The 24,894-nt window shown below is 40.0% G+C and overlaps 1 pseudogene; it reads right to left on the bottom strand.

The window, feature by feature from the left end:
- Positions 1-5,484: 5,484 nt before the first annotated feature.
- Positions 5,485-24,396, bottom strand: LOC122331465 (annotated as a pseudogene).
- Between the last annotated feature and the right edge of the window lie 498 nt (positions 24,397-24,894).

The following is a 24,894-nucleotide window of genomic DNA, read 5'->3' as shown; positions in this document are numbered from 1 at the left end:
ATGTTAAGGCAAAAATTTATAATGGACAGCTTTAATAACACTTTCTATGAAGCATGTATTTATAATACATTATAAAGGTATTCTTAAGACATTATAATGAATGCTAATGCATCATAAATAACTTTAGAATATGTTGTATCATCTCATTATAATTTTAAGAATTGTTTTAATGTGTTATAATATTTACCTATTTGTGGTGATAGCTTTTAAGAGTATGATCATTTATATGGTACCTTTTTGACCGCTGTTGATAAGTAACACTGCAACTACATGTCAATTAGCCCTCATTAGAGTATTACTAATATGTTGCTAAATATATGCTAACACTTTTTGATGAATTCTCAACAGACATACTGATTATAGGATACTTTACAAGTATGTTAACATTCTACCTACCCTACCTAAGTCTACCAATACTTGTAGGTTTAAATAACAAATACTGCATTTTTTCAGTTGAAAGTATTAGCTAGCTCACATTAGCCTCAATATCAGCCTGACAGGAAACACTCAAATAACACTCAGCACCTAACCACTCAAGATGTTGTAAGGTATCTTAAATAAACAATCTCAAGATATGATATAGTCCATAACAAATGAAGTAGATTGCAGTCAATGTTAATCTTGATTATCTATACAGTACAGAAATCTTCATATCTTTAAAAAGTCTTTTAGTTTTATCATATTTCTAAAAGAGAGTTACAGCTAAAAAACAAAAAAATGCACTACTTTGGAAACATAGGCCTACTTCCTCTGTGAGTCCTGTGCAGTGCTGCTAAATGAAGCACATTGTTTGAGTTACTTCTGAGTTTCTTTATCATTATATGCCTGATTTTCTGCAGGTGTTCAGAAGATGCCCAGTGAGAACACCACTGAAGTTCCTGAAGGTACCAGTGGTTTAAATTGCAATACCACCATCAATGTAAGTACATGATCTCTCACAGTGTTAGAATTCACTGAAGTATGTGTTCTTCTGTACAGAACATGAAAGCGAGCCAGAAACTGAAAAACCACGAAGAGGGCAAAAAGTGGCATGGTCAAATGTTGAAATTACAGCTGTAATGAAACATTTGAAGTCCCATGTAAATAAAGGTAAACTGGCCACATTAACTGAATGCCAGCAGTGTAAGACTGCTGAAGATCCTGTTTTGGCAAGGCGTAGTGCTCAGAACATACGGGATTTTGTTAGGATGTACTGTTAGGTTACTTACTTTGCATTTTCCTTTTAGGCTAATTCCTCAATTTCTGTGTCTCTTCTGATGCCATTCTATTGTAATTAGCACATTGGTGGTTGTTTTTGTTTTTTTCCTTACTGCAAAGTGCAATGGCAGCAGTTCATAATCTCACTGTAGAAATGTTTAAGTTTAATTGTTCTGTCAGTTTCTCTGTCTCTCGTTGATGTTTTTATGACCTTGAAGATGAATCAGTCCATCCTTGGAGTTAATCTCATTCAGTGAGGTACATACAACAATGTGGCATGTCTTTCAAAGTATTATTATTTCTCTTTTAAGTTGGTGGTTTCTTTTAATATTGTTTATTTTATTTTATTTTTTATTTTTTTGTGGCGTCCTTGTTTTATAGAGAGACAACTACATTTTTTGACTGTTTTTTAAAGGGGCAGGATTGTGCCTAAGGTTTTTGTTTATTTGTTGAAGTTATTAAAGTTCTTCTAAAACGCATTGGTCCCTCTAATGTTGTATGTTGTGTTGTGTATTGAGAAAAGATATGTCTCATAAGCAGAACACTGAGAAATGTGTTAAGTTTGCAATTTGTAGCCAAATACTTTTTGATGTAATTGTGCCCACCTCTGCCTGGCATACACAATATATTCATATCTATATAAGGATTTCAAGGATTTATTACACTCATTTATTATTCTGACATGATATTTTAGTGAGATAAGTTCAGTATTAACAATTTTGGGGTCTTTTTGATCACAAATGATGTTTGCTGAAATATGTCATTTAGATAAAGGAAACATTTTTTGTATGAGTTACAACTGTCAACACTCGGTAGCTCTACAAAAAAAACATTATCTGAATGATATCTGATTGTAAGTGAATAAAAGCCACACTTTGGATATTTGAAATGAATGGGGAAAACAAAATCAATACATTTTCTTTTTAATTTGTCAAACAAAAATCACTGAATCCACCACAAAATGAAAATTAAAGTGGCAACTATTCCATGTGTCCACAATGCAGAAACGATTATGCTCACACCCCACATCCCAGAACACCACGTAGATTATAAAAAAAAAAGATTTTATATTGATTTATTGTTACATAATTTGTCAAAAAATGTCAGTTAGACTACAGACAGCACGCAAAACCTGAAGGTCTGACACCACAGCACATCCACAATGGAGGAAAAACATTCAAATTACATTATGTTGCCTGGGCTCTCTGGGAAGCCAAACTGCCTGTGTGTCCACCCCAAACGGCAGCATATAAAGGTTCTGAAACCATTTTTTTCAAGTAGATTAATGAGTAGTCTATCATGTCCGCAAATCTGCAGTGATTTTTGGTTTTCTGTCTATCATTGATTTAACATGATGAAGCTTTTGTGGTTATAGGGGCAAATATACTTTGTTATGAGCATGCAGGATGTAGGTTTACTTAAAAGGTATTATAACATTAACTTGGGGTGTCCAAATTGTTCCTAAAGGGGGCCGATCGACAAAGTAGACACACTGTAGAGGCGGATGCTGCTTTATATGCAGTGGGTATGGAAAGTGTTCAGACCCCCTTCAATTTTTCACTCTTTGTTATATTGCAGCCATTTGCTAAAATCATTTAACTTCATTGTCTGTCAATATGGGGTGCTGTGTGTACATTAATAAAGGGAAAACAAACACTGAATTGTTGACATTTATTAAAAAAGAAAATCTGAAATATCACATGGTCCTAAGTTTTCAGACCCTTTGCTGTGACACTCATATATTTAAATCAGGTGCTGTCCATTTCTTCTGATCATCCTTGAGATGGTTCTACACCTTCATTTGAGTCCAGCTGTGTTTGATTATACTGATTGGACATGATTAGGAAAGCCACACACCTGTGTATATAAGACCTTACAGCTCACAGTGCATGTCAAAGGAACTGCCTGAAGAGCTCAGAGACAGAATTGTGGCAAGGCACAGATCTGGCCAAGGTTACAAAAACATTCTGCTGCACTTAAGGTTCCTAAGAGCACAATGGCCTTCATAATCCTTAAATGGAAGACGTTTAGAACTACCAGAACTGTTCCTAGTGCTGGCTGCCTGTAAACTGAGCTATCGGGAGAGAAGAACCTTGGTGAGAGGTAAAAAAAAAAAAAACCCAAAGATCACTGTGGCTGAGCTAGAGTCGGGAGATGGGCGAAAGTTGTAAAAGTCAACCATCACTGCAGCCCTCCACCAGTCAGGGCATTTTCCATTGTGGCCTGACGGAAGCCTCTCCTCAATGCAAGACACATGAAAGCCCACATGGAGTTTGCTAAAAACACCTGAAGGACTCCAAGATGGTGAGATATAAAATTCTCTGGTCTGATGAGACTTTAAGATATAACTTTTTGTCCTTAATTCTAAGTGGTATGTGTGGAGAAAACCAGGCACTGCTCATCACCTGTCCAATACGCTCCCAACAGTAAAGCATGGTGGTGGCAGCTGCAGGGACAGAATGACTGTTTGCAATCGCAGGAAAGAGGAATGCAAGCACACAGTTAAAATAATGAAGGAGTGGCTTCACAACAACTCCATGACTTTTCTTGAATGGCCCATCCAGAGCCCTGACTTAAACCCAATTGAACATCACTGGAGAGACCTGAAAATGGCTGTCCACCAACGTTTATCATCCAAGCTTGAGGAAGGAGGAATGGCAGAGGATCCCCAGGTATGAAAAACTTGAATGGATGGGTATGATTTGGAAAGTTATGTCTTACTAAAATGTCTAACAGCTGATAATGCATATTAGACCAAACACCATGCATTAAAGGTGAATAGAAACTGCCTGAAGGACTGAGAAACAGGTTTGCACCAAGCCACACATCCATGGTAGAGTTAAAAATCTGCTTCACTGAAGGGTCACAGAAGCATGTAGCCTTTATACGCCTTAATGGAAGTAGTTTGAAACCACCAGGGATCTGTCCAAATTGAGCAACTGATTGAGAAGGGCTTTGGTTAAATGGGTGACCAAGAACCTGATGGTCAAATCAATAGAAGGACAAACATCCCTGCAATAGTCAGTTAAGACACATGAAAACACACTTGGAGTTTGTAAAAAAGCACGTTAAGGACCCTCAGGATCTGAGACGCAAGATTCTCTGTTATGATGAAGCTCAATTCTAAGCATTATGTTTAAAGGAAACCAGCTTTGGAAAGTACTATCCCAAAAGTAAAGTGTGCAAGATTATGCATAACTATCCTACATTTCTGCCACAAAACCACAGTTACTATTACTCCATTGTAAATGTTGGTGGTTTGTGGATTAAAAAGTATTCTTACTGCATTGCTGAATGGCTAAATGGCTGCATTGCATGGAATCCTCTGCTCCAAACTCAAACGCTTCTCACAGTGCTGTTTAGTAGTCACGTGATCGACCGTAAACACATTTGTTCTGAGCTTGCACGGTTCAAATGAGTCATACCATTCAGGTTTTGGCATGTTCAGGATTTCTTGTGCGGAAAATAAGTTATCAAGTTATTACTTGCTTTTTACTGGTACATCCAGTCTAACATATACTGCTGTGAACTGCACATTTTATAAATTAAGCTTGGTGACCAATGCATAATATATTTTAATAAATATTTAATAAACATACTGCAGGCTGCTTAAAATGCATCCACAGGCCATAGCCACTCTTCATCCACTGAGTAAATCAGGACCGGTGAGTGTGTGGCCGAGGGTTCAGAAAATAGCAGTAATGAAAGAATTATTGAATATTTACATTAATACACAATCTACATCCGTGATCATTTTTAATTGTGAATATTGCCTAAATTCAATGATCACTTGAAACTGGAGTCATATTGAGCTAGACTAAAATTTTATAAAATGTATTAATTACAAAGCGTTAGTAAAAAACCAGTCATGCATTAAACCTTCTACCAGGCCTCTGGTTTCCGCTCTTTGGACCAGTGACTGGAACATTACATCAGTTTAAAATCTACTGTAGATTAAAGCTTTTGGGCTGTCAAATCCAGTCTATTACCAAATTTGACTGCTACTTGCAAAAATGTGAATTTGTTTGCCTGATAACTTTGCAGTTAAATGTGCCACTTAGCCATAAAATGCTGTAAATGCATTTTCCTGCAGAGGCTGAAGTGGTACAAATGGCAGCAAAATAATTGTACATCCTCATAAAATAAATGTGTATCCTCCAAAAGAAATCTTTAAAAATATCAAACAAGAGCGTGGCTTATGTAAATACACAACAGAATTCTTGACATCACCTCATTCTTTTCTCATGCAATGTTTGTCAGATTCTCTTGTCACAGCAGGATCTGGATAACGGATCAAGTCCACTATTTTTATTGATCTTTTGTTACCTGCAGGAAATGGATGTGATCCTGTGTGTTTAAAAGGTGCTCCAGCTCAGCGTCTCTTCTCCTCAGATCATTGATCTCCTGCCTCAGTCGCCCCAGTCGTCCTTCAGCTCGACTTACTGCAGCCTCTTCCTGATCTCTGATCATCTGCATGACATCAGACCGTCTTTTCTCAATAAACTGGACGATCTCCGTGAAGACCCTCTCACTTTCCTGCATTGCTATTTGAGCAGAGCGCTATTAGACACACAATCACAGTAAGTTTCTGGTGGACTGAAAGAGGAGAATCCAAACGGAGACAAATGTCATCTTCTCTAGACTCGCCTTATTCGACTCCACAGCTTCTCGCAGTTGCTGAAGATCTTTCTCTCTCTGCTGGATTCTCTGCTGGAACTTTCTCTTTGTCTCTTTCAATGTTTTCTAAAAAAAAAAAAAAAAAAAACAGTAAATGTCATAATTGTTACAGCAAGGTCCCATTAGTAAAACTTAGTGGTTATCTATGCAAGTGCTGAATGTTATAGGCTGGGTGTACACTAAAAGATTTTTCCTATAAGATTTTCAAAATGTGAGAGACCACAAAAAGGACCAAAAATCCTATATTTTACCAGTCTTCCACTATAGTCTGTGGTGTGCAGCTATGTGACAAGACAGCACACCACATGATGTTTAGCTATAAACAAATTTGGGAGGAGGAGCGAAGAAGCTGTAATTCTCAAGAGGTAGACAGAGAAGTCAGACTCTGCACCTGTATTAAGCCTCCGCCCACCACTCAGTGGCAGAAGGCCCTCTGCTAGCCTCAGAAAAGCCCAGGACCAAACACCAGCAGCTCCCCTCCAATTTCCAGCAGGCAACCCATGCAGCAGCACCAACGGCTTCCTCCATAAGCCATCAGCCTAGCCACGTACCGCCGTTCATTAGACCAGATCAACCCACACCAGCGATCAAGAGCACCAGATCCTTGCAGAAATTCAGGATGCTGGAGCCAGAAGCGGAACCCTATCCAACCCCAGTTTCTCTCTATTCACAACTAATATTCCAGTGAACCATCCTTTTAAGGTCCCTCCTCGAAGCCTCCCTCGACAAGCAGTTTCACACAGAACCCTGCAATCTTACATGACCGCTTGGAAATACTTTATATCTTTCCAGGCAAGGTATAACCTCCAACTCCCTGACTTTTCCTTGCTGTCTATCACTTCTTTCATCTCCTTTCTTAGAACCGTCTTGCATGTTTTTTTTGAGGTGTTATTAAGGGCTACCTAAGTGGAATTAAATTTTTCCATAAACTCATTCACGGCATCGCCTCACCTCAAATAACCAATGCTCAGACTTTTAATCAAGGGCTTCCCTCTCCCTGACAGCACGCCAAACACGCTTACTATTACTATGATTAATTGTATGTAAGTGTAAGCGAACTGTAAAAATCTGTTGGCATTTAACGAGAAATCTCGCAGAACCTCCTGACACTTGAAAATAAATGTTTTCTAGGATGCATTGTATAAACACTCTGTTACCACAAATCGACAAGCTGACCCCCTATCTCTGCTGTCCTAATACTTTTGTGCTGCACCGTGACTGCATTTGTTATTATGCTTTTAGTCTTCTGTCCGCTCATACATTCGAAGCAGTTTTCTCTGTTCCTACTGCCATCAAAAGCTCTGTGACTGGAGTAGTTACCTTTTCTGGGCCGAATATGCACAGAACTCACTGTTTAAACATGCTACCGGCCTTACGCCATTTAGTTGCATACTAGGATTTTAACCCCCTTTGTTTCTTTGTTCGGGAGAGCCAACCGATCTACACTCAGTTACGGATTGGCTCCAACCATGCAAGGAGGTATGGAGATGTGCTCACACTCACCTGCAATGCAATGTCATTTGTCGGCAAGGGCACCAGACCAATCATAATCGCCAGCCCAACCCTGTGTACACCCCGGGCCAGTGGGTGTGGCTATCTAACCAAGATATGATGCAAGCGCAGTCCCAGGTATGTCGGCCCCTTAAAAATTCTAAAACATATTACTTCTGTCTCTTTCCGACTTTCCTCCTACATCCATGTCTCATTACTCAAACGCGCTGGTGGGCCGAGAGGAGAGCATGAGGAAGACAATGAATCCCAGACCCCCCAGCCCATGCTAATCGGCGGCGAGGAGGTATACCGGGTTCACGAGCAAATCAACTCGAGACACTGGCAATAGGTTGCTGTACCTGGTTGACTAGGGCGGGTTTCGGGCCTGAGGAGAACTCCGGGACAATGCAGGTGATAGACTGGTGAAACTCTTTGGGGTCAAGGATGAGTTCACTGAGCTCCTGAGACCAACCCATTCTTCCACAAATGTTTGTAAAACAGTCAGTCTGCATGCTTCAGGCAATATAGTGTATATGTATATGGACTCTAGTGTATGTGTCATGATTTTGTTCACAAACTTCCACTTACTCACCACCAGATGTCATCTCTTTGCGGACTCTTGATAATATTCCACTCCAGACTTTAATTCTCATCACCCATTGCACTGACAACACACACACACACACACCTGATTCCTTTAATCACTCGCTCACCTAGGCATGCAGCTGCTTCCAATCAGACAAAATGTTTATCACACTTCTAGCTATAGTACAGAGTCTAGTATTTTTGGATTTCTCTCATTTTTCCTTTGGACTGTTGGACCCCTGTTTTGATCATTGCTCGTGTACCTTGATTTATCTCTCTGGATTTACCCGTTGGATTATGTTTGCCTTTGACAAACCCTCACTTGTTCCCTGGATTATTCTTGTTTTTTGCCTGTCTCATAGCTGTTTGCTTCTTTCGACCCTGCTTGTGTTTTTGATCTTTTTAATAAAAGCTTGCTGAAGGATCCGCACGACACCTCTGTGTAGGTTCTGTGCTGTAATTAGCGCAGTCTGCTTGTTTTTTTGTTTTTCTTTGCTTGAATTCTTCTTTTTTTTTTTTTTTTTTTTTTTTCTGGTTTACGTTTCCAGCCAAAATAAAAGTTTGTGATTTTATAATGAAACATGGTAGTAGAACACTGTGTAGTGGCAAATCATAGTCTGCTCAAAAATCATGACAAAACCTTGATACTTAAAAAGTTTTTTTTTTTTTTTTTTTTTTTACAAATATTCCAGCGCAATATTTCTGGAAAATGCCCGCCCCTAGTTTCTGCCAACAATTAAAAATAGATACGGCTTATTGAAACTTGTGGAAAAAAAAGTGTGGTTAATTATATTGACACTGAGCACACTTAATGTGTACTTTAATGACATTATCTCTTAATACATTTAAGTACAAAAATAAACTTTAAAAATGCCTAATTAAGTTTTTCTTAAATATACATTTGACAAAATTAATTTCAGTGTTGTACGTACATACACTTAGTTGACTTGTAGGCACAAAGTTACTTCTTACATGTGCTTTTGTTTATTAGTCAATACATCAACCTAACTCTCATTGAATAATATTACACTGTCTGATTAATATCTGCCAACTCATTATTGTGATGGAAAATTCTTTTCCTCAAATCTTGCTTATGTAAGAAAAATCATTAATGGGTGGACTACTGCTTTAAATGCATACCTGTTTTTCTGTTCTCTGTTCTGCAGCCGATTCCGTATCATGGTGTAACAGATCTAGAAAACTGTTACTTGCTTTCTGTGTTGAATGAAAGGTGTTATTTTACTCTCTGCCATTAGAGGGCACTGGGAGCTATTACTGTGAAAAGGTTCTCTAGGCCAGAGAATAAGAGGAAGAGGAAGTTTGAATGAGGAGCACATGGAAGCTGAGAGTGTTTGTTCTCTCTATGCTTTTATTTGGAAACCCTTGTTGAGGAATATTTTGTTCTACATCTCAATGTGAGTTAATTTTCTTTCTTTCTTGGAAGTTTTCTTTCTTGTTTTAAGAGGTTTGTTAGGAAGAAGTGTGTTTTGTTTGCTTGTTTGTTTTGTTTAGAGGGTTTTGTGTCTGTCTGATTATGGGATCATCTACCCTGGTCATGGATCCTCTCTTCAATATTGGGATTTTCATCAGAGTACTTTTTGAGGATTGCTATTCCCTTTGGATAAAGTTTACTGGATGGACTTGGATTCATCCTTTTAACATCTATGCATTGATGAACTGAGGACATGTGCAGTAACACTGAGCTTTATTGTTGTGTGGACATTCAAATGTTTTTCTTTCAAATGTGACTGCTGCTCTGAGATATGGTCATGATTGTTGTGCGGTTTCAAACTGTATGTCTTTTGGAAATGTAAATATAATAAGATTGGTGGTGACAGATCCTCCTCATTTTTTGTGACATTTTGCGAATAATCTTTATACATAATTTGGCGCCCGAACAGGGACCGAATCTCCACCATAGTCATTTTCTTGAACTGAATTATGTTTTATTTCTCTGTATACTTTAAAATCATCTACTTTTGAGCTTAAACTATAACTTTTTGGTTTATTTGCAAAGTAATAATTTGTGGTCACATTGGTACTGATAATTGTCTAATTTTTTTTTGGTTTGAGTACTTGCAGAGGACCTTGCATGAGACAACATGAGCCTGTCCCAGATGGATCCAGACTATGCTACTGAACCTTTTACCACCCGACGTGAACCAGTTCAAGATCTGATACGTTCCTTCAGCAGCTTGTATCTAGAGTCTGAAGAAGGAATAGCTGTTCCAGAAGAGGATAATGACTTTAGTTGTCTGCCGCCTCCACCACCGCTGGAAGAGGATGAAGAGAGTTTGATCAGTCTTGCTATTTCAACAAAGGTTAGTCAATTGGGGCTCAGAATGGATAAGATGGAGCAAGATAGCGTGGAGCGTGCAAGCAATGGAAAGACATATTCAGAGTCATCTACAACAGTATGACCGCCGTTTGATTGTTATAGAGGGGCAGATGCCAGATTTATTAAACCTAATGACCTCTCAGTCATCCACCAGCCAAAGCTTGAATAAGATGGAGGAAAAACTAATTGATTTTATTAAGAATGAACTCAGTCACCTGAAGAAATCCTTAGGAAATCAGTTGCAAGACATGTGCCATCTACATCAATGTTAACCCAGCTGCCTTACAAAATGTTTGGGAGCATGGTAGATGAAGACCCAATAGCATATCTGGAAAAATGTGCAGAGTACTTAGCGTCTGACCCATGAGTGATGCCGAGATATTAGCAACACTGCCATCAGTACTGACACATACTGCCAAGGATTGGTGGGTAGCTAAAAAACGTTAAAACATGGAGTCAATTCAAGTCTGCCTTTTTGCGATCATTTCTGCCTGATGATCATGAGGTGGAAGTGGAAAGGAGGATAAGGGAGAGAAAACAAGGAATCGATGAAGATCTTTGAACATTTGCTTATCAGTATCGAGCCTTGTGTCTCAGACTTAAACCGGCAATGACAGAGGAGGAGATTTTGCAGGCTACCTTGAGAAACTGTAATCCCAGACTTGCAAGTATCTTGAGAGGAACAGTAAATACGTTTGATGACCTGGTGTGCACAGGGGCATTGGTGGAACGAGATATTGCTGAGGAAAGGGCCTTCTGGAAGCAACGTCAAGCAGAGAAAAACTTCAAAAAGATGGTCCAGGATAAGTCCTGCAGAGGTAAGCCTGGAGGCCACAGCATGGCGTTAGTAACCAGAGGGAATGTAAAGCTCCTGACTTTGAATATAATTCTGTGTAATCAATCTTGTGAAGCCAATGTGGACACAGGCAGTTTATACTCATTGATTCAGGAGTCATTGTGGAGGAAATGGAAGGACGGAGCAGAGTCATGGCAGTCCAGTCGAGGACAGACGTTTGCACTTGCGAATGGCCATATCCAGAGGGCTTTAGGTGAAGTGATATGGGACTGTACTTTGCAAGAGTGCACAAACCCTTTGCGTCTATTTGTTATGAGGGATGAAGACTTGGCGCTTTCAGCTCATCTTAGGCCTTGAGTTCCTTGTGATAAGCAGAGTGAAGCTGGATTTTGACACCTCCACCTATTCTTTGCCTGGACAAAAGGAGATATTACATCCTTTCTCTTGCTATGACCAACCACCTTCAGTTAAAGTACATTGTGCACTGCCGTTAATGCAAGCGCCCAGCAATACCATAACCGTAGTAAAGGATTTGGTGGGTCTTGCTGATGTCTCCCAGACGGAGAAGTATCATTTAGAAGAATTGCTGTTGAATTGGCCAACTGTTTGCACCGATGTATTGGGTCAAACCTCAGTGATTAAGCATCAGATTATAATAAGTGATTCCATTCCAGTGCGTAGAAGAGCTTATTCTGTCCCTGTCAACAAGCAAAACTTTATTGATGAGGAAGTCAGAGCAATGCTGAGTAAGGGTATAATTAGGCCATCTACATCTCCGTGGGCAGCTCCAGTAGTGCTAGTATCAAAGAAAGATGGAGGTATGCGTTTCTGTGTCGATTATCGAGCACTGAATGCTAAAACCCCACTGAATGGCTTTCCCATGCCTCAGATACAAGATATCTTAGAGTCTGTCTATGGAGCTACAGTCTTCAGTACCCTGGATCTTAGGAGTGGATATTGGCAAATGGCAATGGATGAGAGCAGTATCCAAAAGACTGCTTTTGTTACCAAATACAACCAGTATGAGTTTGTTCATCAGCCTCTGGAATGTTGCACCTGCATTTTTCAAGCCGAACGGTAGACTAACAAAGTTCTGCAAGATATTATAGGCAACTGTTGTTTTGTGTACATAGACGACATTGTGGTATACTCCAGAGGAATTCAGCAACACTTCCAAGATTTGAATAAGGTTTTTGCTGCACTGGAATCCGCTGGCTTGACACTTAATCTTAAGAAGTGCAAATTTGTGAGGAAATCATTGACTTTCCTGGGACATGTCATTTCGGAGGAAGGAATTAAGACAGAAGATTCCAAAGTGGATGCTGTTAAGAACTTTCCTATGCCCAGAAATGTGAAGGAAGTGGAGCGATTTCTGGGACTTGCAGGATGGTATCATCGCTTTATCCCACACTTTTCAGAACGTGCTGCTCCTCTTCATGCACTTAAGAAAAAGGATGTACCATGGAATTAGTCCAAAGCATGCCAGCATTCCCTGGAAGACTTGAAGGATGCCCTGCAAAAGGCCCCTGTATTAATGCCACCAGATACAAATAAGTCGTTCAAAGTACAGACAGATGCAAGCGATATTGGACTTGGTGCAGTACTGACTCAAGAATCAGAGAAGGGAGAACACGTTATTGCCTATGCCTCCAGATTGCTACAAGGAGCAGAAAAATCATATGCTGTCTCAGAGAAGAAGTGCCTTGCCGTGGTCTGGGCAGTTGAGAAGTGGCGACAATACTTAGAAGGGAGATCACGCTGCTCTCACTTGGGTATTTAACCATCCTTGCCCGACATCCAGACTCACTAGGTGGGCCATACGACTACAGGGGTTTGAATTTACAGTGAAATACCGTAAAGGGAGGTGTAATGTTGTACCTGATTCACTGTCTCGTGTAATGCCTGAAGAAGTGCCATTTGGAAGTGTAGCAGTATGTAATGCAAAGGATGAAAGTGGAGATTTGCCGATCAACTGGGAAGAACTTGGTCGAAGTCAGAAAAGTGATCCGTCTTTGCAACCTTTATGGGATGAAGCGAAGCTAGACCCCTTCGACCCCCAGCGTATTCATTATGTTGTGCAGAATACCTTTCTGTTCAGATGTGTTCCTGATGGCCAGAAGGGTCATACTTTGCAGGTGATCGTCCCTAAGGATCTTCGCCACAATTTCTTCAGTTTGCTCATGATAATCCTTTGAGTGGGCATCTAGGACGCATGAAGACACTGCGTCGGCTTCTCAATGTAGTGTATTGGCCAGAGATTCAACGAGATGTATGGGATCACTGCAAACAGTGCCAAGTTTGTCAGCAATACAAACCACGTATATCCAAACTTTCTAAGAACACTTCAGTCTACTCCTGTGAAGGAACCTGGATATATGATTGGTGTGGATCTTATGGGACCATTTCCGAGGAGCATGAGATTAAATGAGTATTTGCTTGTGACTGTGGATTACTGTAGCAAATGGGTTGAGGTATTCCCTCTCGATCAGCTAAAACACCTCTGATAACTAACATCCTCATCAAAGAGATCTTCACTCGATGGGGGTACCTACTTATTTGGTGTCAGACCGAGGGCTGCAGTTTACCTCGCAACTTCTAAATGCCACTTGCCGGCAATGGGGTGCTATTCAAAAACTCACCACTACTTACCATCCGCAGACTAATCTAACTGAAAGGGTGAATAGAACTCTCAAGATCATGATAGCCTCATATGTCAAGGACAGTCATCGGAACTGGGACCAGTGGATCCATGAATTCAGATTTGCAATTAACTCATCTTGGCAGGAGAGTACACACTATACCCCTGCGGAAATTGCACTGGGAAGCTGAAGGGGCCCCTTGAACAATTCCAGAATTGTGCACCTGATCCTGACCAATCTGCCTATGGAATGATTGAACGGCAGCAAGCTCTTCTAGAGAGTGAAAGAGAACGTCACAAGAGCCCAAAGTAGACAACAAAAATATTACAATTGGAAAAGGCGGCAAGAAACTTTCCAAGAAGGGAACTTGTCTGGGTACGTGCTCACCCGTTGTCTCGTGCAGGGGACTCATTTATGGCTAAGTTGGCACCCAAGTGGCAAGGGCCTGCTAGAATTGTAAAGCAACTCAATAATGTGAATTATAGAGTTGAGTTGTTAACTGATCCCAAACAAGTTGCAACTTACCATGTAGAAAAACTGAAACGTTTCTATGGCCAGGTTAGGCCTTCTTCTGAAAGGGGTGTGTAGAAAACTGTTACTTGCTTTCTGTGTTGAATGAAAGGTGTTATTTTACTCCCTGCCATTAGAGGGCGCTGGGAGCTATTACTGTGAAAGGTTCTCTAGGCCAGAGAATAAGAGGAAGAGGGAAGTTTGAATGAGGAGCACATGGAAGCTGAGAGTGTTTGCTCTATGCTTTTATTTGGAAACCCTTGTTGAGGAATATTTTGTTCTACATCTCAATGTGAGTTAATTTTCTTTCTTTCTTGGAAGTTTTCTTTCTTGTTTTAAGAGGTTTGTTAGGAAGAAGTGTGTTTTGTTTGCTTGTTTGTTTTGTTTAGAGGGTTTTGTGTCTGTCTGATTATGGGATCATCTACCTGGTCATGGATCCCTCTCTTCAATATTGGGATTTTCATCAGAGTACTTTTTGAGGATTGCTATTCCCTTTGGATAAAGTTTACTGGATGGACTTGGATTCATCCTTTTAACATCTATGCATTGATGAACTGAGGACATGTGCAGTAACACTGAGCTTTATTGTTGTGTGGACATTCAAATGTTTTTCTTTTTCAAATGTGACTGCTGCTCTGAGATATGGTCATGATTGTTGTGCAGTTTCAAACTGTATGTCTTTTGGAAATGTAAATATAATAAGATTGGTGGTGACAGATCCCTCCTCATTTTTTGTGACATTTTGCGAATAATCTTTGTTACAATGGCTTCTATGTTCATCCATCATACACCTCAAACAAATACATTTCTGGTCAGTGCGACAGAAAACCTCAAGGAGCTTGTCATGTTTTGACAGATCATCTCCTGCAATCGCCCAGTCGCCTCAGTCAAACTGTGTCTCTTTCCTTTGAACTCTTACTGTCAAACTCACCTTGAACAACATCAGCGTTTCTTCAGACACAACAGACAGGACTCGACGGCTTTGTATTTTCTTCCAGTACAGACGTCACACTCCACATCGCCAGCTTCAGCATAACGGTCAGCAGTAAGCTTGGTCTTCTTCAGTTTTTCCACCACTTCAGCTAGCATGGTGTTTTTTAGCTAAAGCGGGTCTTGAACTGAAGGTCTGTCTGCACTGAGGACAGCTGTAGACTCTCTTCTGATCCTCTTGATTCCAGAAGTCTGCAATACAGTTCATACAGTAACTGTGTCCAGAGGAAGTGGTCACTGGATCGCTCAGGAGATCCAGGCAAACTAGACACATGAATTCATCCTGAGATATTCTAGCTTCTGCCATTTTACTTTGTGAAAGAGAAACTAAAGTGTCTCTCTCTGTATTCCTGGTTTCCTGATTCTGTGTTTGAGTGGGGTGTGTAAAACAGGTTTGACTTAGTCTAAAGGTACAAATAATAAAATGTTGACTAGATGTTAATCTCACACATGAACTAGCTTAGAGTGTTAGTAGAGTATTAGTAGACTGGTAGGGTTATGATTAGAATAAGTTGTCATGTTTATGAAACCATTGTTTTTTTTTCAGCCTTGGCGTGTTATTCAACTAGCTGACCTTAAGGACCTGGTGGAAAGAAACAATGTTACATTAGTAATTGATATATAGTTTAAGCTTGCTGTTGAGAGTCATGCAAATCCATAAAGTCATAACTTTACATGAGTTTGTTGAAAAGGAAATCTTTTCATTTACCTCTTTCTACTGTTAATGCAATATAATAATACTGTACTAAACCTTTACACCAGGTCGATGCTCAGGCATGTTCCAGTACGGTTGCTCAATATGCCCTGAATACAATTGACTATAAAACCTTTGTTTTATGAATGAGCATCCAATTCTGTGGAAAAATTAGTTCGGTGGAAGGCATTTATACAAACAGTGCTCTGTCAGCAGATAAATTATCATCTACATAGATGGAAATATTGTAACACTTTCTATGAAGTCTGTATTTATAATACATTAGAGTATTCTTAAGGCATTATTATAATAGATGCATAATGCATTATAAAAAAAAAATTCATCCCATTAATATTCTTAAGAAAAGTTTTGTTATATTTACTTATTTCTGCTTATAGCTTTAACAGTATATTTTATAACAGTTTGTTTCTCAGCCATAAGATGAAATATCAGATCAGATGATTTGATTTAAACTTTTTTTTTTTAATAATACCAGTGATAAATTATTATTGCACTGGTACCCTTTAGACGGCAGTTAAGTGACTCTGCAGCTACATATCAACCAGCTTTCATTAGAGTAATGTAAATATATGCTAACACTTTATTTTGAGGGTTCCTCCACAGACATGAATATAGGATACTTAGCAAATATGTATACATTCTAAATCATTAACACGTTTTTAGTATATCTGTATAAGCAAAGAAGGTGCATTTTAGTAGAAAGCATGTAGCTGTTAACCAGTGTTTCAACAGACATGTTTAAAGTTCATTTGAAATGATGTGGTGTCTGTTGAAGGTCTAAGGATGCTTGTTTCAAGAGTGCTTTAATTGTTTATTGCATATAAACTACCTTTTTTACTTTGAGGTACATTCATCTGTCCATCTATTGGTCACAGTCATTCAACAGCATTTCTTAGATGTTGGGCCTCTTGCAGGTAGGGCACAGAGAGCACGCGGCACGAGACAAAAACAATAACAAAAGAGTCCAGAGATGTGACAGACGGAATGGTTAGCAAGTTAGGATGCTAATACATTACACAGGACCACAGCAGTCAAATGTTTCTCTTGTAGAGTCGTGGTGTACGGGAAAGATTTCAATTTCAGGCAGATCTGGTGGTCTGCTTATTCGAAAGAAAACGACTATCAAATTTTTACTGACATGTATAGATTTGTACAGAAGTACACTTGGACGCGACCGTTGAAGAACAAGTCCCGACAGGAGGTTGCAAAAGCATTTTAATCTATACTCAAAGTGTATAGCACACATACTGCAAAATTTACAGACTGATAGGCATTGAATTTAACAAACATTTCCCTCCCTATTTGCTCGGCAGCTAGGGATATTTGGGAGGTAACATTTGAAATTTAAAAGATGGTAGAAATAATTCGGCTACTGCTGCTTCTTGCTTTGGAAGTGTGGTGTGTGATTAAGCAGACAGAGGCAAATTGTTTCCGATTTTTGTTTAGTGAAAGAAGTTTCACCGTAACAAAATACTCCCAAACAATAATCAGAATAAACAAACATAAGCGAGGGACAAGAGCGGTGCTAAAAGAAAAGTAATAAAACAAAACCCTCTAACTAACAACAATCAAGCTAATTTAAACAAAGAAAAGAAAGTAACAGCTTCAGCGTAGAACGCCACTAACAGATATAAATACAAAGTTGCACCCGCTCTAACTAGTGTGATTAAACAAATGTTACCCTGTGTGATGTAAGATGTACGTCACGTGACATGCTCAGCTGGTCCCATCACTATGTGTCGAGGTAGGACGGAATTCAACTCAGAAAAACCGAGAGTCGAGTCACGGCACGAATGCAGTTCAATAATCTAGTTCTTACAAAAGCAAAGAGAAACAACTTAACACACGGTAACTAAACAAACAGAATCAATTGGGAGCCAATAAAGCAAACGTGACAGAGCAACAAACAAAAAGCTAATCGCTCCTCCCATTTCACGTGTCATCCGGGTCTTTATACGAGACAGTCGACATCCGATTGGCTACAGGTGTAATGCATCGATGAAGATTGACAGTCGTGTTATCCAATCACAGATCCTGTGAGATGATAGAGGAGAGAAAAAAAAAAAAAAAACAACCCTCCCAGGACAATACGGACATAACACCCTCATCCTTAAAAAGCAAACACAATGTTTGATAGAACCAAGGTAGAAAGCAATCTTTAAACGCATGACAGAGCATCTGCCACAACATTATCTGTACCCTTCTTGTGCCGAATCTCGAGATTGATGAGATGGTTTCTTATTTTTCAGAGCTACAATCTTTGATTTTGGTTACGCATACGGGTAATAAAGGTTAACGGGTTGTGGTCAGTGTAAACAATCACAGGACGAGTAGAAGAACCAACTTCAAAATGTTGAACTGTCAACAACAAAGCCAAAGCTTCCTTCGATTGTTGAATAATTACGTTGACTTCTACTAAACTTCTTGAGAAGTAACAAATCGGGTGATCGATTCCATCTTTATCCTCCTGGAGAGAACAGCACCGCTCCGGCGTCACTTGCGTCAACCTCCAATTTGAATGGTGACGAGAAATCGGGAGCCGCCAGGACAGGCTCACTACACAACAACACCTTAATATTCTCAAACGCAGTTTGGCATTCAAGTGACCAAACAAATGGTTCAACAGGACTAAGGTAGTTAAAGGTGTAGCAACTGTAGAAAAGTTTCGGCAAAAGCATCGGTAATAACCGGCCATACCTAAAAATCTACGCAGCTCACGTCGAGTCTTAGGCACAGGAAAATCATTTATAGCTGAGATCTTAGCCATTACAGGGCGTACTTGTCCATACCCTACCTGTTTACCTAGATAGGTCACTGTAGCCTTACCGATTTCACATTTGGCTAAATTCAATGTTAATGAAGCTTTCTGAAGTTTCTAGAAGTGTTACGTGCTCAACCCAGCTCTGGGAGTAAATTACGAGATCATCAAGGTAAGCGTTACAATTTGGAACATCAGTAAGAACCAAATTTACCAACCTCTGAAAGGTGGCTGCGGCGTTTCGCAAGCCAAACACCATAACCTTGTACTGTAGGAAACTGTCTGGCGTTACAAAGGCGGAAATTTCAGATGCTCTAGAAGTTAATGGGACTTGCTAGTACCCTTTGAGTAAATCCAACTTGCTCACAAATCTGGCAGAGCCCACACTGTCCACGCAGTCCTCCAACCTAGGCATGGGAAAACAGTCAGGAACTGTTACAGCATTAACACGCCTATAGTCAGTACAAAAACGCGTGCTGAACCATCGGACTTCTGTAGTAAGAGACATGGTGAACTCCATGAACTAATACTAGGACTGGCCAAACCTTTCTCCTACAGATACTGAACCTCTTTTTTTCATTATAGTTCTTTTAACCAAGTTAACTTTATAAGGGTGCTGTCTAATCGGCTGAGCATCACCTATATCAATGTCATGCTGCAAAACATTGGTAAGTGTGGGTACATCACCCAATATAGAAGAAAACCTGCTAAGAAGTTTAATAACATCCTCTTTCTGATCTGTATTAAGATGTGCTAAGAAACTTGACAAATTTGCAAGGGTTTCAGAATTAGTTAGTCGGGCAGACAGTAATGGAGCATCAGTCTCCCGGTCTTCAAAGTCAGTTTGCTGCTCCAGGGATGGGCTTGTGTCACACACAACCCTACTGAATGAACAGAAACCTTTTCCTTTTTGTCCAACTTCCCCTCATCTCTGCTATGGTACATTTTTAACATGTTAATATGACATACCCGTTTTTGACGTTTCCTGTCTGGTGTATTCAATACATAATCGGTTTCTCCCCTCCTCTCCAAGATCTCATAAGGGCCTGAAAAGCGTGCTGTTAAGGAAGATCCAGGAACAGGAAGTAGAACTAGCACACGGTCACCCACTGCAAAAGATCTGTTAACTGCAGATTTATCATACCATCTTTTCATCTTATCCTGAGCTTTGGTCAATGATTCACGAGCTAGTTTACAAGCCTGCTGAAGACGATCATGGAATTTACTCACATAATCTAACACGTTTATCTTTTTAGAGTCCTCAATACCTAACATCCTTTCTTTCAAGACTTTTAGTGGTCCTTTCACGACATGACCAAACACCAGCTGTGACAGACTGAACTTAAAGAGACTCCTGCACTGTATCGCGGATCGCAAATAAAAGCAAGGGAACGCCTTCATCCCACTCAGACCCTGTCTCAATACAGTACTTTCTAAGCATTGCTTTTAGTGTTTGGTGGAATCTCTCCAATGACCCCTGACTCTCTGGATAAGCACTAGCTACGCGATGAGTAATATCGAGTGATTTAAAAACTTGAGTGCACAGTTTAGATAGAAAGTTAGTTCCTTGGTCGGTCTGAACGATTCTTGGTAAACCAAAAGTTGTAAAGAACTTGGTTTAAGTTTTTTACGACTGCCCGAGCTGTAATTCTAAGGAGTGGAATGGCTTCTGGATATCTGGTAGCTGTACACATAACAGTCAATAAAAACTGGTTACCGGACTTAGTCTTCAATCACATTCTCAAAAGCGTCGCCTGTGTGGGTCCCTTACCTAAGACCATGACAGGAACTGGAATTAAAGGTGCTGGTGGAATCGTCTGGTTTGGTTTCCCAGCATATTGGCAAACATGACACGTCTCACAACCGTATTTTACAACACTTCTTTTGGTATGGTTTGAAGCGTGACGTTGTGCAGTTTTGTATGTTTTTGTCACTCCTAGGTGCCCTGACAGTACATGATCATGTGCCAATGATAGTACCTGCTGGCGAATATCTGAGGAACCACCACTTGATACACAACATTCCACTCATCATCGGTAGTGCTACTTTTATGCCAACGCCGCATTAGGAGTCCATCTTTTATGATAAACAAGACATTCTCTAGTTCTGGTTTCTCCACTAATTTAAAACACTTCACAAGTGAAACGTCTTTCTTCTGAGCCTCAATTAATGCCTCACGAGTCACTGCTAAGTTCAATGGGTCGCTCACTACGACCTTACTCACCTGGTCACTGACATAAGACTGAACATTAGGCCTTTCTTCTGCCTCCTGAGCTAAACATAAGAAAGAGTCAGATAAAGACACCTCATTAGTTCTCTTGGCTTGTGCACGTGTAACCACACAAGCTGTAAAAGCATTTGGGTATCTCTGAGACAATTCATCAGAGCTAGTCTCTGTTGACACAGAATCTACTACTTCAAGTGAAGGCACTACCTTTTCTCCAGCCAAATCGTTACCTAAAATAAAGGATACGCCTTTTACTGGTAACACTGGACGTACTCCTACCTCTACCCAACCAGACACCAAGTCTGTTTGCAGGTAAATGCGATGAACTGGGACTTTCATAATGTCCATGCTGAAGCTCTGGACCAGCCTACTAGATCCAACCGATTCTTATCTGAAAAAGGTAAAACGTCAGCACATGAACGACTGAGCTGCGCCAGTGTCCCTTAACACCTGCACTTCTACTTGATCTTCCATATTTCCTGATAGTGACACATAACCTTTGAAAATAAAAGGAACATATACATTGTCGACTTTATTCCTACCCAGAACGATCATCTTGAGCAAACTGAAAATATTCACAAATGCAACCTCTTTCGTCTGGGACTGCTGTTTACGTTTTAAAGACAAACATTCTGCAATCACATGTCCTTTCTTATGACAGTAAAAACAGTCTCTCATTTCTTTGGGTTTCTCTAAACTTGATTTAGGCTGCTGAACTTTCACTGGTGATTTTACATAATTTTTCTCAAGAACTACTGATGAGCTACTAAAAACATTTCTGTGTGTAAGCACAAATTCGTCTGCCAATACAGCTGCCTGAGACACGTTTGCCACATTTTGTTTGTTTAAATACAGAACCATTCTTTCCGGAAGACATTGTTTAAAAATCTTCAAGTAACACGAGTTCCCTCAGTGAAGTAAAATCCTCTGCTTTACTAGAAGTGCACCATCTATCAAAAAGAATACACTTGTCTCGAGCAAATTCAACAAAGGTTTGGCTGGCGTTTTCCTCTCTGAGAACGAAATTGCTGCCTATAGGCCTCTGGAACTAGTTTGTAAGCTTTAAGTACAGCTAGTTTTACTACATCATACTTAAGGCTGTCTTCTAAAGACAAGGTTGAATAAACCTCCAAAGCTTTACCAGCCAATTTGCATTGCAATAACAGTGACCAGACTTCTTTTGGCCAATTCAGGAAATTCTGATCTTTTCAAAAGCATTAAAATAACTGTCCACTTCCGACTCACGAAAATTCGGCACTAAAGCTATGTGCTTGCCCACATCAAAAGTGGTTGAACTCGAATTAGCCGAATTATCACTTACCGAAGTTTCGCTGTACAGAGGAACCTGCTGCAATTTTTGCCGCCTCAATATCCAACTGTCTGAGCTTAACTTCCGTGATCGGCTTCAATTTCAAGCTTGCGGACTTGTAGACGCAGATCTAGCTCTGCTTGGTGGGCTTGTGCTCTTTCTTGAGCCTCTGCCCGGAGTCGTGCGAGTCGCACTTTCAACCGTGCCTCCCCTATCGACTTAGGAGTGCCTAGGGAAAAAGGTTCAAAAGGTGAAAGAGTTGCCCCAACTTTAGCCTCCGCCTCGGTTGCGGCTAACTCACCTTCCCTTCCGCCTGATTCCGCCACATCGTGCTCCTCAACCACCCCTCTGTCTGCATCTGACAAGCTTAAAACACCCAATTCAATTAGGCGATCAATCAAATCCGCCTTAATCTTTTTAATAATTGTTTTGAAATCGTAATTGGAAGTGGTCCGCTATAATTAACAGATCATCCTTCCTGCATTTATCTATCACCTCAAATGAGGGATTATCAATGAAATTCTGTAAGTTAAACGCCATCAAACCTTAATACGATGTGCTACAATGTACTAAATTGCTCAACTCCACATTTGAGAGAAGAAAAAACACACACCTCACTCTTCAGCAATCAGAGCCAGCAACTGCCTTTTAGAACGAGCCCCCAATTATGTTACGGCCCTATTTGGTCGGCAGCTAGGGATATTTGGGAGGTAACATTTGAAATTTAAAAGATGGTAGAAATAGTTCGGCTACTGCTGCTTCTTGCTTTGGAAGTGTGGTGTGTGATTAAGCAGACAGAGGCAAATTGTTTCCGATTTTTGTTTAGTGAAAGAAGTTTCACCGTAACAAAATACTCCCAAACAAACAATAATAATCAGAATAAACAAACATAAGCGAGGGACAAGAGCGGTGCTAAAAGTAATAAAACAAAACCCTCTAACTAACAACAACCAAGCTAATTTAAACAAAGAAAAGAAGGTAACATCTTCAGCGTAGAACGCCACTAACAGATATAAATACAAAGTTGGACCCGCTCTAACTAGTGTGATTAAACAAATGTTACCCTGTGTGATGTAAGATGTACGTCACGTGACATGCTCAGCTGGTCCCATCACTATGTGTCGAGGTAGGACAGAATTCAACTCAGAAAAACCGAGTCGAGTCACGTACGGCACGAATGCAGTTCAATAATCTAGTTCTTACAAAAGCAAAAGAGAAACAACTTAACACACGGTAACTAAACAAACAGAATCAATTGGGAGCCAATAAAGCAAACGTGACAGAGCAACAAACAAAAGCTAATCGCTCCTCCCATTTCACGTGTCATCCGGTCTTTATACGAGAGACAGTCGACATCCGATTGGCTACAGGTGTAATGCATCGATGAAGATTGACAGTCGTGTTATCCAATCACAGATCCTGTGAGATGATAGAGGAGAGAGAAAAAAAAAAAAACAACCCTCCCAGGACAATACGGACGTAACAAACATAAATCATTTTGCCACAGCTAGTGATGTTAAGGCGTCTGTGATTGAATGGTACAATCGTACTCTTAAAAATAAAATGTGGCAATTATCTTACAAGATCTTATAGATGGGTATAATGCGAGCTATCACAAAAACATTAAAATGAGACCGTTGGATGTTCATAAAGAAATTGAGTCAAAAGTGTTTAATCATTTGTATGGAGTGGTGCATAAAGATGTGTGCATCTAAGTACAAAATCGGTGATGTGGTTAGAGTGTCTAAAGTTAGAAACATGTTTTCTAAGGGTAACGAACAGAATTACACAAGAGTTTTTCCCTACAGCCAATCGTATACCCCGCACTCCGCCTGTGTACAGATTACGTGTCTATGATGGTGACCTTAGCGAAGGTTGTTTTTACGAAAAAGAATTACAAAAAATTGTTAATCAGGATAAAACATTTAAAAAAGAAAATACTTTTTAAAAAATCCTGTGGTCACGCACTATGCCTCGTCAAATGGTGGAGATGGCCTGTTAAATTCACGTCATGGTTATCCGAAAACAAAATATTGGACCTACAGAACCTGGTTAAAGTAAGATCATGGATAGCATAATTATCTTTGCGAGATCCTACATCATGAGCGAGGGTGGATCCAACACCCTCCAACAACAGATCCACGACCCTAGTGTAACAGCCCATAGTTCTGTCACTATATATTTGGAGTTGTTGTAGTTATACTACCCTCCTCTAGGGGCTCTAGGGGGAATAAAATCTCTAATTGTGCAGCAGTAGAGGAAGAGATTGTTTGGAAGAAGCATGGTCTGCATCTTTTTTTGTGGTAAAGAGTTCTGTTTGAGAAGCTTTAACATTTGAAGCCCTATCACCAAGGACCTTTGGATATTGGTCCTTTGTGCTGCTAAGGTGGCCATTGAGGACATATGAAGGGTGGTTTCACAGCGGTATCTGAACTTGATGGACACGCTTGATGAACTTTTATCGTCTGGAGGTTGGACTCAAACCTGATGGTTACTAAGCTGTGAACTTTTGGACATTATCAAGCCTCATCAACGTTATCATCATCGTCATTATCAACTACAGCTTCTGCTTTGATAAGTATCAGAGACACTTATGAAAAGACCTTGAATCCTGTTGGTCTATGTGCAAATTTAATCAATTGTGTAGTGTTTGATTATGGCA

Source organism: Puntigrus tetrazona, unplaced genomic scaffold (genome assembly GCF_018831695.1).
Source record: "Puntigrus tetrazona isolate hp1 unplaced genomic scaffold, ASM1883169v1 S000000001, whole genome shotgun sequence".
In the NCBI taxonomy this organism is placed as follows: Eukaryota; Metazoa; Chordata; class Actinopteri; order Cypriniformes; family Cyprinidae; genus Puntigrus; species Puntigrus tetrazona.
This window is presented reverse-complemented; position numbering and strand designations above follow the sequence as displayed.